At 35.0% G+C, this 16,714-nt stretch overlaps 1 long non-coding RNA gene and 1 other non-coding gene across 2 annotated transcripts; one reads left to right on the forward strand and one right to left on the reverse strand.

Moving 5' to 3' along the window:
* Positions 1-9,835: 9,835 nt before the first annotated feature.
* Positions 9,836-9,942, forward strand: LOC141694303 (small nucleolar RNA R71). Its single transcript, XR_012563622.1, has one exon. It is a non-coding gene; the product is annotated as a small nucleolar RNA R71 (small nucleolar RNA).
* A 1,487-nt stretch (positions 9,943-11,429) lies between these two features.
* LOC141692490 (uncharacterized) lies at positions 11,430-15,202 on the reverse strand. The gene is made up of 3 exons (XR_012562833.1): positions 14,946-15,202; positions 14,507-14,610; positions 11,430-11,933 (listed from the first exon to the last, which is right to left on the reverse strand). It is a non-coding gene; the product is annotated as an uncharacterized LOC141692490 (long non-coding RNA).
* Positions 15,203-16,714: the final 1,512 nt, after the last annotated feature.

Raw genomic sequence — 16,714 nt, forward strand, 5'->3', positions numbered from 1 at the left:
TCCAGAACATCCTTGTTATCGTTACCAAATCAAGCAAGAAAAGTAGATAACCGTAGTTATCTTTTGGAGGCCATATTGATTGACCTCATTTTGAATACAAATGTTATTGTGAAATTAGGCATATACTATCGAGGTGGGAATGATTGAATAAGACACCCTTATCAGGGATATATGACTTGATTTATCCATGGAAGGATGCATGTACCTTTTTAAAGGTGGCATTAAAGATAGAACATCGGTAACTTAAAATAAATCCTAGGGGAATGCATAAAGGTTGGCATTTCACCCTTAATAGGGATAGTATGAGTTTTGACAGTATGAATTGGAAAGGATTAAGGTAATAACAACCTTTAAGTATCAGTGGGGAAATTTTTCAGAAACATATAGACAATGGTTCTAGTATTAGTAAAGGGTATTTCGATATGCCATGTTTCTAGGGAATACAGGAGGAACGATTCAAGGATAACCTTAGAGGTTTTACAAGGAGAAAGGTAATATTCAAAATTCTCAAGAGTAAAAATGTTGATAAAGGAAATATGACGTAATTATAATGATGCCAAGTGGGGCACGTGTTAAACCACGAGAAAGTATGGATCGAACCAGTAAAGGTCGAAATTGTTCAGGGCCATTAGGGCCTAAGATAAAAGATGTTCCAAGTATAATTGAGAGTCAGTCGTGGCAATGTTCACATCTAATGACTAAGGCAATGACTTATGGAAAAAAAATGGTGATTTTTTTTTCTTCTCACCAGGACTTAAGAAAAGCTTTTTCATATAAGCAGTGATTGAAATGAGGTAGAAAATTTAGTTGGAGGTGGTTAAAATGACATTGATTGTAAGGAAATTTTACTATCAGGAAAGGCCAAAGAGGTGGCCGACACTTTAAATGTAAGAGGATAATTATAGGCGCTCATGCGAGAGGAATATAGTGATGATGGTTGAAGCCGGGAAGGTTGTATTACGATTCGGAAGATTGACATTCCTTCTGATGACTGTGCAATACTCAACCGTAATAGTAGTTGGGTAAAGGTTTAATTCGTGTAATCGCCATGAGCGGGCTATCTATCTTAGAAGGTACTATCTTGAGATAAGCCAGGACCATGTTTCAAGAAGGACTAAATGAACCTTTGAGTTAAGTCTTCTATTGAAGGCATATGATTAAGAAGGGTATTAACCTGTTATCGTTGCTTTGATTGAAACTCTTCTGCAATTTTATCTGCTTCATGTCATGAATGTACGCCAGGATCTGGAGTGTTCTTCATGAATTATGAATGGTGATTATGTTAACTCCTTAGAAGAATTCGATAAGGTAGGTATGGACTTTGTATGGTTAGATATGAAGATTTCATGGAAAATGAATGACTACAGTAGGTCAGTGGTAGACCATAGTAATGCTCCAATGAGTCTATGAATAATGAGACAATGGCAACTGTGAGAGTTATACTGTAATGAATGTTGAGATTGAGTACCACTAATCGGGTCATGGTGATGTATAAGTTATCATTGAATAGACTAATTAAGTAGATTATTTACCTATTGAATATTTATTCCTCCGTATCAATAGAGGGTCGTATGACTATACGAGGAAGGTTGTGATGCAAGCATAGAATTCTAGTAACGATGATGTCTAGAATGAGATCTCAGATTCGATTTTCAATGTCGAGGGAGTTTCAAAGGTGATTGTGTATAAGCTCGAGGAAGAGCATGGGTCCATAGAATGATGGACGGAATAGCAAAAATATTTAAGCATGTGAAATGCGATGCGATAATACTTGATGTTGATATATATACGTATATGTTTTGTTCTCCTATGACAAACCTCTATAGTTCAGAGGTAGATTCCAAGCCAGATATTTTGTGGCAGTATATTTTATATATATACAATTCTCTTCAGTTCGTTCTTTTCTCTCCTTTTCATTTCATATAAGCTGAGAAGAACAACCCTTCCGGAAGGGGAGGTATTGCCGAATGACTATCTATCTGTGTGATAGAAGCCTAGTAGGATACCATCTATTGTTTAATTGCTTGTCAAGTACTAAAGGCGGGCCACCTTCTGTACTAACTATGCGATATAACAAGTGTTCATGATCATAGTGATCTCTCAATAAATTCTTTTATTCTATATGAAGGACCAAGCTTTCGAAGATGGAAGCAGCTAAAGGAAGTACTATCAGTACGATGGTATTCCGATTCTAACGCGTTCGTGATACTAAGGTTGACGTGGTTATTAAAAGGTTATAGAACGCTAACGAGCAAAAGTGTAACCAGTATAGTATTATGTACGGAAGATAGTAATGACTACAAACTGGAAAAGAATGGGTATTGAGAAGCAAAAGCCATAGTGCTAGAAGCTATGATGAGAGTCTGTGCAATAGACTTGAATGAATTTAGAATGATCACTTAACGCGGATTGAGTTTTCTTATGAAAATAGATCATATGTCATTATCGAGATGTCGCCTTATAAGATCCTTGAGGGAAGACAATGTCGATCTCCCTTATGATATGATGATGTTGCAGAGCGCAAGATGCTTAGACCAGCAGTGGTCCAAAGGACCAAGGATATAATAGATTTAATTAGAGGACGGCTGGTAGTAGCCCAAGATGGGCACACGAAGTATGTTGATTTGATATGAAAGGACAAGGAATAGGAAGTAGGGGACCTAGTGTTGTTATAGGTATTCCCTTGGAAAGGATGGATGAGGTTCGGAAAGAAAAGAAAGCTAAGCCCACGAATTGTTGGACCCTTTGAGGTATTAAGACGTACTGGGAAGTTAGCATATGAGCTAGCCCTACCCCCGAACATGTAGAAAGTTCATAACGTGTTCCACGTATCAATATTAAGGAAGTATAATTCGGATGCCAGACAAATAAGGGCATATGAGCGCATAGACATGCAACACGACGTAACCTATATGGAGCAACCAGGAAGGGTTATAGATTGAAAAAGGAACAAGTGCTTAGGAGAAGGGTTATCAAACTATTCAGAGTTTGATGGAAGAACCACAATGTGGGAAATTTACTTGAGAATTAGAAAGTGCAATGCTAAGAAAGTATCCCTATTCAATTTCTATCTGATTCCGGGACGGAATCCTTTTAAGGAGGGGAGACTGTAATAACCCCAATTTTTGGAATTTTTGAAACCCTTATGAATAGTGTTTTGCTGATTATGCTGAATAAGAAAATTTTTCATGCCACACTATGTAGGGGCTCTTTTATTGATCTTCTGGGATATTATTAGTACTCTATATGATAAATAAGTGTATGTAAAGATCGTCAGAATCCAAATTCGAACACTTTGATTTTTCCCGAAAATCTACCAGATACAGAAAGAATTGAGTATAAGGTAACAGAATAAAAAGGATTTAAATTCAAGGATTAAAAGAGAGGATCATGAAAGGAATATAATGTATTGAGAAAGGTTAAAGAAACCTATGTAATAAGATCCCGGGTATGATCCCTCAAACGATAAACGAAAATGAAAGTTAAGCGAACCGTATAACAGATCAGTGGTCATTAGGCAAGCAATTAAGAGTTAATCAAGGAGGTTAGGGATGATGATGTCATCAAACCAACAAGAAGAGGACAAGTGTGGAGGGTGCCATCACATGATGACCAAAGCATGACATAAGGGAAAGAAGTGTGGTTGATTTATAACCACACAATTTTTTTTTCATGGTTAAAATGATTAAAACAAAATAAAAGTCAACCAACCAAGGCAAATCAAAACAAATCACAAAAAACACAAAAGCTCTTCCCTTTTCTTCATCAAGTTCTCGGCCAAAATAAACACAGCAACTTCAAACTGCCATATCTCCTTCAATACTCACTCAAATGTTGTGTTCTATAGCTTTTTGGAAAGGTATTGAGATGGCCTACAACTCTTGTTCACAAGTCTCGTCCAAATAAGCATGGTAAGACCCTCATTTTTACAGTTCTTTCAATCGGACTTTTAGAAACTTTAAAGCCTAACTTTGTGTTCTTGATTTCTTTGGAAAGATCAAGCTTATAGGAGGCTCCATAAGGCTTCCTAGTAACTTTACACCCTCCAATAAAGGTATAAATCTTCACACCCTTTAGTAATAAGTTTGAATGTTGAAGTTTGGAGATGGTTTGGATGGATGAGTAGTAATTTGAATGATAAGCATGATTTGAGCTTAATTGTTAAGTAGTTTAGTTGAATTTGGAGATGTTATAATATATGATTGGATTGAGATCCTTGAGCTTATTATGACTGAAATCAGTAGCATTGATGTGTATCTTAAGTTGTTATTGATTGGTAGTTGGATTGATATGATTTGGAATGGTAAAAATTTGGGAAATCGCGTAAACATAGTCGGCGTAATGTCTGATTTACTTTAGACTGTTTTTGCTCTTAACATCAGGACCCGAGAAATCCCTGTTAGGTTTTGACCATTGCCATGATTAGATATTTCATGTTACGAGCTTCGTTTTGATATGTGGTTTGTTTGAATCCGATGTACGGTTTAGGAGAAACGACCGTTTTATGTAACGGCGTTTCGCGACCGAACCATTACCCCTCGCCTTACTTTGAAACCTTGGTTAAGGACTTTAAATGACTATTTGGGGTATGAAACATTTATGTAAAGTGGATTAGGCAGTTGGTAAGGTGCTCGCGAAAGAATCGCCTTAAAACTCTTAATGGCTAATTTATTAAAAATGGTGGAGCCGAGGGTACTTGAGCGACTTAAGTGAATCGTTAAGCGCGAAAGCGAACGTTAGGACTCTAAATGGTTGAAGTCTAGTTTCTTAAGCGACCGGGGTTTAATTCCGACTTATGTTGTTGTTCATAGGTTATCGGACCCCCTCTAAGCTTAAGTCTATCCGGGAGCACTCAGACAAGTTTTCTACCCGTTATACTGTTGCTGTGATGTATATATGTATATGCATTATCTTGTGATAAGTGCATGATTGTTATTAGCAGATTCTTGCGATATATTGGAGCATGTTGATATGATATATATGCATGCCTGTTTCGTATTCTTGATTTATATATCTGTTGGTTCAAATGCTTATTAGTTGCATAATACCTATGCTAGAGATAAGCAGTAGTTGCGTATACCCTGAGTGTAGGGGACCCAAAGGTGAACCCTTTTCTAAAACCGGGAGTAGATGTTTCCGATTATATTGTATATATTTATATATATATATATTGATGTAGTTTTCAAAACTATTAATCGAATAAGGTTTATTCGATAACTTTATATTATTTAATGAATATTATTTCGAATATTCATTCGGGGGCTTATAACTCCTTTTATTTTATTTAATGAATATTATTTCGAATATTCATTCGGGGGCTTATAACTCCTTTTTTTATTGAATATTATTCGAATATTCATTCGAGGGCTTATGACTCCTTTTATTTTATTTAATGAATATTATTTCGAATATTCATTCGAGGGCTTATGACTCAGTTTATTTTATTAACTGAATATTATTTGAATATTCATTCGTGGACTTATGACTCAGTTTATATTATTTAATTAATATTATTTGAATATCCATTTGAGGACCTATGACTCCGATTATTTACTGAAATATATTCTTTATTTTATTAAAGAATAAGGTGTCGATAATCAAACTTATTTTTGATTATTCAAATAAAGATAGTACTTTCATATAAGTATATCTTTGGTTATTTAATACTCATTTCAAGTATAAGTTTTACAACTTCTACTTCAATTATTTGTATAAAGATTATTCTTTATGGGAATATTATTTAAATAATAATATTCAGATATTTTCTAATATATTGGGACTGATTTACTTTATTAAATCAGCATTATTTCAAACACTCTTTAAAGTGTTTTCGAGTCTTTAAAATGATTTTTAAAAGTTAGAGCGGATCCCAAAACTCATTTTTTATATATTTAAGATCTTCATTTTAAAGGGGATTTAAATACTCGCTCAAAACCAGAGGGATCCGGCTCTGTGGTGTATTTTATATTCGCAACAAGGTTGCGGTTTTGGTAAATGAATTGATTACTTACCCAACGTTCGGGAAGTAAGTCAATCTATTTAAGTCGGCATAAGCAACATGGGCTCAGTGGGCGTCCATGAAAGTGTAAGTGGCTCAGTGGGAGTCCATCAAATGCGTAAGTGGCTGAGTGGCAGTCCAGGATAAGGTCCTATTGCGACCAGGGTGATGACCAGTGGGGAATTCGTCCGTCTACTAGTAGAAAAGGTTACTTATTGGTATCTTTGCCTGATCAGCAAGATATCAGGTTTATGCCAAGGTTTTCTCTTTTCCAAAATTCATTGGATATTGCAACTCTGTTTATAATTTTCATAACAGAGGTTTTCAAGGAGTGTATGAAATGTATATATATATAGGTGTATATATATATCGGGACTTAATAAAGTATCTCGTAACTTCATTATTTATAATGATATTTCAAGGATTGAATCTATTCAAGTTTTATCTTGTAGTCTCATCTGGGTGATGAACTTTTGAAACTGATTATAACTTGAACGGTGGTAGTTCAAGCAGTATTCGGATATAAGTATATTGGAGTATCTTGTAACTTCATCTTTTAAACTTATATCTAGTAAATGATTATCTTGTGCATGTCAAAGATTTTCGGAAAAACGTTGAGACAAGGTTAGATATAGGAGATCACCTTGCAACGATATTTTATACAGTTATAAACTGGAACTCTGTGTATATTATACATGTCAGAGGATTTCAAAGATTGTGAAAAGTATATATGTATATATATACTGAATATTTTGCGACTTGGTCGCGTTAAGATATCAGCTTGGTTCATTTCTTCTTGACCAAGACTTTCATGAGTACTATGAGAATGCTCTTATATTGTTAGTTATTATACATATTATTTCGGTGGGCTTGTTGCTCACCCTTGCTTTCTTCTTTCATCACACAACATCAGATAGACAAGATGAACAGGACCAAGCTCCCAATTCGCGAGCGGATATGAAACGTTCCGCAGTTTCCTATAGGCGTTGATGTCGCTGTAGCTGAGGTAGGAACTACCAATAGGCTAGGCTTTCAACTTTTGATGTACCAGACTTATGTATCTCTATCAATTATAATAATGGCAAAGAAATGTAAATTTATTTAGAAACCCTTTTAAGGTGTAATGGCATATAATTTTGGAATAAAATGACTCGTGTTATTTTTGGATATTCATCTCTGAGACTATAACTTGTGGTGTGTGTGTTTATTATGGGGTCGCAGTACAGAGTAGTTGATTGTTTATTAAGATTGGGTGTTATTAAGGGAAATGGAACTCGTGACAACCCGGATCCCCGACCCCGGATTTGGGGGTGTTACAAATCATATCATAAAAAATGGCCATCATACATCTCTGAAATGTGGATGGTGCACCGCACATACCAAAAGAAACTCGTCTGAAGGCGAAAGTACCAAATAGACAAGTGAAGGTAATTTTCCCCAGATCTTCTCGAGCGATACAAATCTGATTGTAACCCAAATAGCCATCCAGAAGACAGTAATACCCATGCCAAGCCAATCTATCAAGCATCTGGTCAATGAAGGGCAAAGGGAAGTGATCATTCCTAGTGGCTTTGTTCAACTTCCTGTAGTCCATGCAAACTCTCCAACCCGTGATTGTTCGTGTAGGAATAAGCTTATTCTTCTCATTTGCTACCACAGTAATACCACATTTCTTTGGCACACATTGAACTGGGCATACCCATGAACTGTCAGATATAGGATAAATGATTCCTGCATCTAGCCACTTAAGAATTTCCTTCTTCACTACTTCCTTCATGATTGGATTAAGGTGTCTTTGTTGCTTGACCATAGGCTTGCTACCTTCCTCTAGCAGAATTTTATGCATGCAACAAGAAGGGCTAATTCCCTGTATATCTGCTATAGTCCAGCCAATTGCCGATTTGAACTCTCTCAGAATCCTCAGAAGCTTTTCCTCATGGCTACCTGAAAGGTCAGATGCAATAATAACAGGCAATATAGATGCATCACCTAAAAACGCATACCTCAAATGCTCAGGTAAAGGCTTAAGCTCAAGAGTGGGAGCTTCCTCAATAGATGGCTTGCGGCGTTTAAGAGCTTTGTTCAATTCCTCCATTCCAAGAGATTCAAAAGGCATATCTATCTTCCTTTTCCAGGGAGAAGCATTCAAATATTGTAATTGTTCTTCACCTTCATCATCTTCGCTATCAGACTTTCCCAATAAGGCCTTCTCTAAAGCATCAGACCTTAGCAATTGATCAAGTTCTGACGTAACCACATAATCGACCAACTCCACTTTAAAGCACTCCTCATTATCAGTAGGAAATTTTATAGCATTGAACACATTAAAAGTAACATCATGATCCAGAACTCGCATCGTAAGCTCACCCTTCTGCATATCTATCAAAGTTCGACCAGTTGCCAAGAAAGGTCTTCCCAAAATTATGGGAATCTTTTTATCTTCCTCGAAATTAAGAATGACGAAATCAGCAGGGTAGATGAGTTTATCAACCTTTACCAAGACATCCTCCACAATACCTCGCGGATATGTAATAGAACGGTCGGCCAACTGTAAGGTCATATAAGTCGGTTTTGGATCAGGCAAGTCTAACTGCTTGAATATTGACAAAGGCATCAGATTGATGCTAGCTCCCAAGTCACATAAGCATCTGTCAAAAGACAATTTTCTAATAGTACAGGGAATAGTGAAGCTTCCTGGATCTTTAAGCTTCAGAGGCAGCTTCTGTTGTAGCACAGCACTGCATTCCTCCGTGAGAGCGACTGTCTCTAAATCATCTAGCTTCACATTACTAGAGCGAATACCTTTCATAAACTTTGCATAACTAGGCATCTACTCAAGATCCTCAGCGAAAGGTATGTTGATATGAAGTTTCTTGAACACCTCCAGAAACTTCTCAAATTGGTTGTCCAGCTTTTTCTTCTACAGCCGCTTAGGAAAAGGCGGTGGTGGATAGATCTGTTTCTCCCCTGTATTACCCTCAGGAGCTTCCTTGGTTCCACTTCTACTTTCTGCTGCTCTACTTCTTTCTCAGCCTCAGCTTCTTCAGTCAACACTTGAGTTTGTTCAGGATTCGCAATCATTCCAGACCTTAAAGTGATTTCCTTTACCTGCTCCTTAGCTTCCCTCTTTCCTGACACTTCAGTGTCACTAGGTAGTGTACCAGGCTAACGATTAAGCAAGGCATTGGCAATTTGCCCAATTTGATTTTCCAAGGTCTTGATAGAAACGACTTAACTTTTGCACATAAGCTTCAACTCCTCTAATTCAGATTTTTCATTAGCTTGTTGCAGCTGGAGTTGTTGTCTCGGTGCATATTGCGGTTGCTGAAAACTAGGGGGCTTGTACTACTTAGCTGGATACTGCTGATAAGGCTGTTGAACCGCATTCTGAGTGTTACTCCAACTGAAATTAGGATGATTGCGGTTGTTGGGATGATAAGTGGCTAGCACAGGTTGCTGTGAACGCTAAAAGTTGCTCACGAACTGAGCTGATTCACTAGAAATTGCGCACTGATCAGTCTCATGGGCACCAACACAAAGCTCACAGACACTAGCAATTTGATTAACTCCATAATTAGCCAAAGTGTCCACCTTCATCGTCAAAGCCTTAAGGCAGCTATAGCAGTTGCTGCATCCAACTCCAGAATTCCTGCTACCTTTCCCTGAGTCAGTCTCTGGGAAGGATTCTGGTACTCATTAGCAGCCATCAATTCAATAAGTTCATAAGCTTCATCGTAACTTTTAGCCCACAAGGCTCCTCCTGATGTTGCATCAAGCATGGGTCTAAAAGTAGCACCCAATCCATTGTAGAAACAGCTAATAATCATCCATTCAGGCATGCCATGGTGCAGGAACTTCCTTAGCATCTCTTTATATCGATCACAAGCCTCACACAGAGATTTTCCAGTTTGTTGAACAAACTGAGTAAGAGCATTCCTGATTGCAGCAGTCTTCGCCATAGGGAAGAATATAGTGAGAAACTTTTGAGCAAGATCTTCCCAAGTGGTGATAGACCCTGCTGGTAGAGAATATAACCAGCACTTAGCTTTGTCCCTCAGAGAGAATGGGAAAAGTCGGAGCTTGATAGCATCTTCAGTCACATCATTGAATTTGAAAGTGTCGCAGATCTCGATGAAACCCTGATGTGCATGTTGGGGTCTTCGGTAGGAGAACCCCCAAACTGAACTGAGTTCTGTATCATCTGAATCGTGCTTGACTTGATCTTAAAAGTGTTAGCCCTGATGGCTGGCCTGATGATGCTTGACTGAATGTCATTGATCTTAGGCTGAGAATAGTCCATCAAAGCTTTAGGATTTTCCGCTTGATCACCTATCTCTACTAAAGCTGGTTCCTCGATTTTCTCACCTTCTTCTAACTTCTTTTCTTCCTCAAAAACTTCCCTTCGAACCACCACAAGTTCTTCCTCGGCTTTATCCAGAGTTCTCTTACGAGTACGCGAACGCGTATGCATACACTCTAGCTAGAGTGCCTGAAATAAGACAAGGAAACAAATATGTAAAAATGTCCGAGTCAATGAACTTTAACGACCACTGATGGAAAGCACATAAATTATAAATTAACACTGCAGTCCCCGGTAGCAGCGCCAAAAATTTGTTAGTCGCTAAATACGTGCTAATAATACACGCAAGTATAGACGTTCGCAAGTAATATAGAATCCTTTCTAATTCATTCCCACAGAGACTGGCTTTGGTTAACTAATTAATCTATGCACTTAAGCAACAATGTATGGTTATTATTCAATGCTAAGACAATAACAAATAGAGGTTGTTTATAACTAAGAATTAAACTAACAATTATAATTAAGAGGATAAGATTGGTTGAAATAATATATATGACAAATATGGGATTCTAACTTCATTAAATACTTCATTCAATAGCCTTATTGTTCTCAACCTTAGCATGCAATGGTGATGACACTAATCAGACATCAGACAACACGAAACTGATAAACGCCAACTTTCATTGCACGAGTACCATACTACCAGACATCCACAAAAGAGATAGAAGATGAATAGACACCAATTATATTGAGAACCTATATGTCTATAGAATTTGACAACATAACGGGTTAAGCACAAGTCATCTATTTTGATTACACAGGGCAAGTAAGATGGTTAAAATTACCTACGAATCATGCATAACAATACATGAACCTATGCTAGCATGGCAAGTTCTAAATCCTTAAATTCACTTTCGCTTCATTAAGAATTAACACACTATATTATAAGTTCGCGACGCTCATAAGACAAATACGCACAACCATTACTAGGCTATCATACAATCACCACATACTAAGGCATCAAAATAATTTAACTAAAGAAATCCATAAATAAATCCGCTAGAACCCCACGATAATGATTAGCCCATGATCGGACTCATCATCAACGTGGGTTCCGATGAAAACACGGTATAACAAATTTAGTCTTTATAACAAATAAATAAAACCAAGTACAAGACAAGATTAAGGTTCACAAATAAGAAAACTAGCATCCAAGTTACAACTCAAAACAAAGATTCACAAGTAAAAATAAGATCTTCTTTGTCTTCATTGAATTGTGCTAAACGGTCTTCTTACGGCTCTCTTTGGTATATCTCTGGCTTTATATTCTGAAAATGCTCTTATTTGAATATATATTTAGCATCCCTAATCAATCTGGAAGTCTTTCAGTTAGAGTTGCATTAGAATCAGGATTCAAAACTTTCGCACCGGCGCGGGCGCACGCTATCACGGTGCGGGCGCGCTGTCATTCTGGAATCCTGGCACGACCGCGCGCTATCACAGCGCGGGCGCGCCGTCCTTCTGGGAAAAACTCAAATTTCATCTTTTTCCTTGCTGCTTCGAGCCGCCTTTCCACGAGCTTTTATTCCAACGCCACCTTGACAATGCTAATTCACCTGATTACCCAGATAATGCCTGAAATGCAAAAATACTAGAAAACACGTTAAAACACTTAACAACTTGAGTACAAATACATCAATTCAAAGCTTATTAGAGCATTATAAACTGTCATAAATGTCACTCAACATATATGATGAAAGAGTTACTGATCAATCACAAAAAAATGAACGACCATTTTTTGGATTCTGGTCGTTGACTTAAAGAAGGTTTTTTTTTTACAATTTGTTTTAGAGGGTTAAAGCTAGACTGATCCTACAATTAGAATATAGAAAGAATTAATACAGTGAAGTTGTGCTTCACATGACTGAAAGTGATGGATTTATAAAACAAAAGGTCACCAAAGCATAAACTGATGTTACAACTTAGGTCTTTATTTAGCACAATATTCCTAACCATGAAACTCAAAAACACCATAAAACCAGAATGCTGGATAGGTCGTTAAAATACATGTTCTAACAATTGGATCAACATAGCACGTGAAATTTATGAACATGAAGTCACTGGTGAAACATTTATAGAAAATGATGCAGAAAAAGCAAGCCAGGTGATATGTTACTCTGTCCGAAGAATCTATGCATCACCTTGTAGAATCTGGTTCTAAAATAGTTTCTCCTTGCAGTCTTTGCTAGTATAAGACCTTCATGAGTTCCAGTTACCTAATAAGACTAAAGATTTTTCCAAAAAATATAAAGAATTGTCCGCACTATAATAATTTGAACTAATATATCATTCTTAGGTCTACTTGATTAAAATTTAAGGTGTAGAGTAACTGCTTGAATTTATAAATTTATATAACAATGACTGATTCTCGAGTTCATCATCTTCCATTTTACAGTGTGAGTGTTAGAGTTTCCTATGTGCGACACATGGCGTATGGCGCAACCCAAGATCCAAGACAAGAGTGTCCTAACTTAAATGAGGTTGTGAACATTGACTCCTCGGAATCACCAAAAAAGTACAAGATCTCAAGAGATTCTGTGGCTGTAATACTAAAACTGAAGCAGTTAAAAGAGTGCGAATTCACCCATTACACTCCTTAGTTCCAAATCTCATATGGTAATAGTATTAGCAGTTTCAAATTACACACTATTGATCAAAATAAGCTGTTGATATTAATAACCACCACCATATTTCATCTAAGAATATTACTACCCCCCGATTACATCTAAGAGATACATTCTCTTGAGATTTTCTCATGTTTCTGCCCAACCTATGGAAAACCAGTATTCTTAAATAATAAAATTAGCCGATAATCCATTTTTTCATCTTTTCAAACTGCACCTTTAACTTACAATACGGAACACATTTAATTTCTACATGAGCCTATGTAGAGTCAGTTTGACAATCAAAACAAAAGAACAAATGAATTTATTATTAATTTTCATATAACAATGCAGGAAGTGAACACAATGTATTATTTGTTTACTAATTTATTCAATGTAGTATTAAGCAAATTGTGATTTGTGAAACATCACACAATACACATTCTTGAATAGTCACTTACAATGAAGTTATCTTAGTACAGGAATTTTTTTGGCTTCTGGAAAAGTTTAAAGCAGTAGAGCGCATAAAAAGAAAAATGAAACCACTTTTGTATAGAATATATGTTAATTGTGTCGCGCTCTCAGCTTGCCTAATCACACGTAGCATGCTACCAAGACAACACATACGCATATAAACTCTTTAAAATGACCTAAATAATCAAGCAAAATGGATACAATTGAATGTAAATTATATATATATTGATTGCAAAATTAAGAGGCAAATCTCTAGATTTATAGCTTATAGATTAAATTTATTTGGAATTATCAGAAACGGGTTGCATGAATACATGTTGGAGTGTTAAATGAAGTATCATATTGGCATATAATTTGAGTTCTTGTTATAGTGCATATTAATACGACACCAAGTAATTTAGGCTTGCTAATATTATATAAGACTCATCTATTTTAACGTCTCTAAATCAATACAACACCAGGTAATTCAACCAATAACATTGTGAGTATGACATTCTAGCGTTCGAGTGCAACTAATGGTTTGGTAATCCCACATTGGTTTACAGGATTTTAGCACAAAATAACTATATTTTACAATTGTTAGAGTTAAGATCGTTTAAAGAGAGGATAAAGTGGGATATCTTATCAGTGTCATCAGAATCACTATTAGGTCCATACTTTTATGGTACAATCAAGGGTTATACTTGCAAATATATTGGTTTCCTTTTGATTAAATGTAACTTGGATGACATAATAAGAATGACTCTCGAAAATTTGAGCGCACACACATCCCTTGTCTCAGTACCAGAGCTTTATAAGTTGTCATTGATATAATCAGTATGTGCGTCAAAAACTTAAATCTTGCCCATTGCGTTGTAATTGCATACAAAAATATAAATATCATGTGCAACAACAAAAATCTACTTACCCGGTAACTCTAAGTTAATATAATCAAAAACAAAAACTAACTCGAATAGTGAACATAAATACATAAATGAAGAGAACATTATTCCTCGTAAGTCAAGTCCACAACCATTTATTTCTTTGATTGACACAAGCTAAAAAAGATACGTAATGCAAAAAAATGCTAACCTGACTATAGGTGAATCAACTCCACACAACCAGCAGAAAAGGTAATTTAATTCATCCCCAACCCTAGTCAGTTTTCCTTTTGTAAGGCGTGTAAGGTCAAAACACTGTAAAAATACGAGTGTATGATAATAAGACCGGAAAATTTGATAAATAAAAAATCTTGAATTACTCCAGTGTGAATACTCTTTATATGTCTCCAACAAATTATTATTAGCAAATTCTTTATTCTTTATAGGGAACACGGAGCACCAAAATTTACAGTTATTGGCTGAAAAGATAGACAGAGGAATCCTAATCCTCTAAGCAAATATACGAAAGTTGAGACCAGTTTGAAAGAGGAAAAACTAAATTAAATACCTATGATAACTGTATAAGGGTATATCATACAATATACGTATATAGCTCTCTGAGGGTGAATTGGAATTGAGTAGAAACAAACCTGATTAACGATAATTTTCTTCGTAGGCATGAATTATATAGATTGTGAGTTATTTCTCCTTGTAGCAAAGCTTTCGCAGCTGCACATTACTGTATACATAAATAGATAGGTTTTCTGGTTGATCGGTAGGAGGAGGGACAAAAACTGAATGGGGCTGGGATATAGAAAGCCAAAAGGCTCAAATTGTTGTATCTGATAGATAAAAAGCTTTAAATCAATTATTTTAGCAAATACAGTATAAATGAGAGGAAGGCTCTGAAATGAGAAACTTGGTTTAAAAGCTGTTGAAGCCGCCACGTCAGACTCGTGAGATTTTCCTTTATATAGATATATAGATTCTTCACCGCATAAAAGTGTTCGATTACATTTTTTTATTTGCGTTCAAGAATCAAGAGAAATAATAAATAATATAAATATTTAATTTATTTGTCTATTTATATTTGAACACATTTTTCAAATCCGGTAAAATACTAAATTTGCGTTCTCTATGTAGTGTCGTGTAATTTTTAAGTCTGAACATATAAATTGACCAAACAAAGACTATCTGGTGAGATTCGGACCGAATCGAATATAACCGATCTGATCTCGGTCTTTAAAATCAGAATTCAGTTTTAAGTTCGGTTATACCTTGAAAAATCTGGCCCAAACATGAATTTATGTGTATATTTATTTTAACTTTAGGTTATATTTTAAAATATCATATATATATGTATATATATAAGCAAAATGTTACACATAATATATTTTAATGATCCAGATTAATAGAAACTAAATTAATATAAAGTATAAACAAACACTATATTATAAATCGTTAAACTTCATACTTAGCATTGATATTCATATATTTAAAAATTTATATTTACCTTTAAAATAAAAAAATATTTACCTTTAAGATAAAAAGATATTTACTTACTTTTAAATCTCAACTGTTCTGCAAATTAGCATAATTTTTTATATACTAAATTTGAAAGAAAGATTAAAATTAAATTACTTAAATATAAATCATATATATATATATTAAATCGGTACATGCTAGTAAAATTTATTATTTTTTAGCTAATTAACAAACGACCAGTTTAACTATAGAGAAAGTTTTCTTAGGTTTATTAGCCTAAAATAATAATAATAATAATAATAATAATAATAATAATAATAATAATAATAATAATAATAATATCATTCAGGCATGAGGCTATCCCCAACCCGTTCCCTGACTTTCATAAGTAATATAAATAAATAAATAATAATTTAAATTTATATTCGTTAAATTACAATGAATAAATTAACGCATATAAAATTTATAAGTTTAATTTTTTAATTTTTTTATTATATTAAATGTTCGTACGAAAAAAAGATTTAATAATTTTTTTATCAAGTATTATAAATACATTTAAATTGGAATTGATATTTAAAATATGATGTTAAATTTAAAGCATATTTTTGTAACATGATTTGCTAAATTATTTTTATTAAAAAAATTAAGTATATAAAATTTTATTTGAAAGAAAATTTTAAAATCCCCGATTATCGACGGAGATTCTAGTGTCTTATCCAGGGCGGGTATATTTGAGCAAAATAATCCTAATTCGAGTATACGAGTTGAGTTCGAGCACACATCTCGATAAAGTTTAGTTTTGACTCGGAAAAAGTTTAAACTCGACTCAAATTACACACTCGAACGAATTTTAATTTTATTTACTAGTTTGAAACTCGTGGGGGAGTTTTTAGTCTTGTTTTGTAATTTTTTTTATATATACATTGATTTTTAT

The sequence above is a fragment of the Apium graveolens genome, chromosome 10, assembly GCF_009905375.1.
Source record: "Apium graveolens cultivar Ventura chromosome 10, ASM990537v1, whole genome shotgun sequence".
NCBI classification, from domain to species: Eukaryota; Viridiplantae; Streptophyta; class Magnoliopsida; order Apiales; family Apiaceae; genus Apium; species Apium graveolens.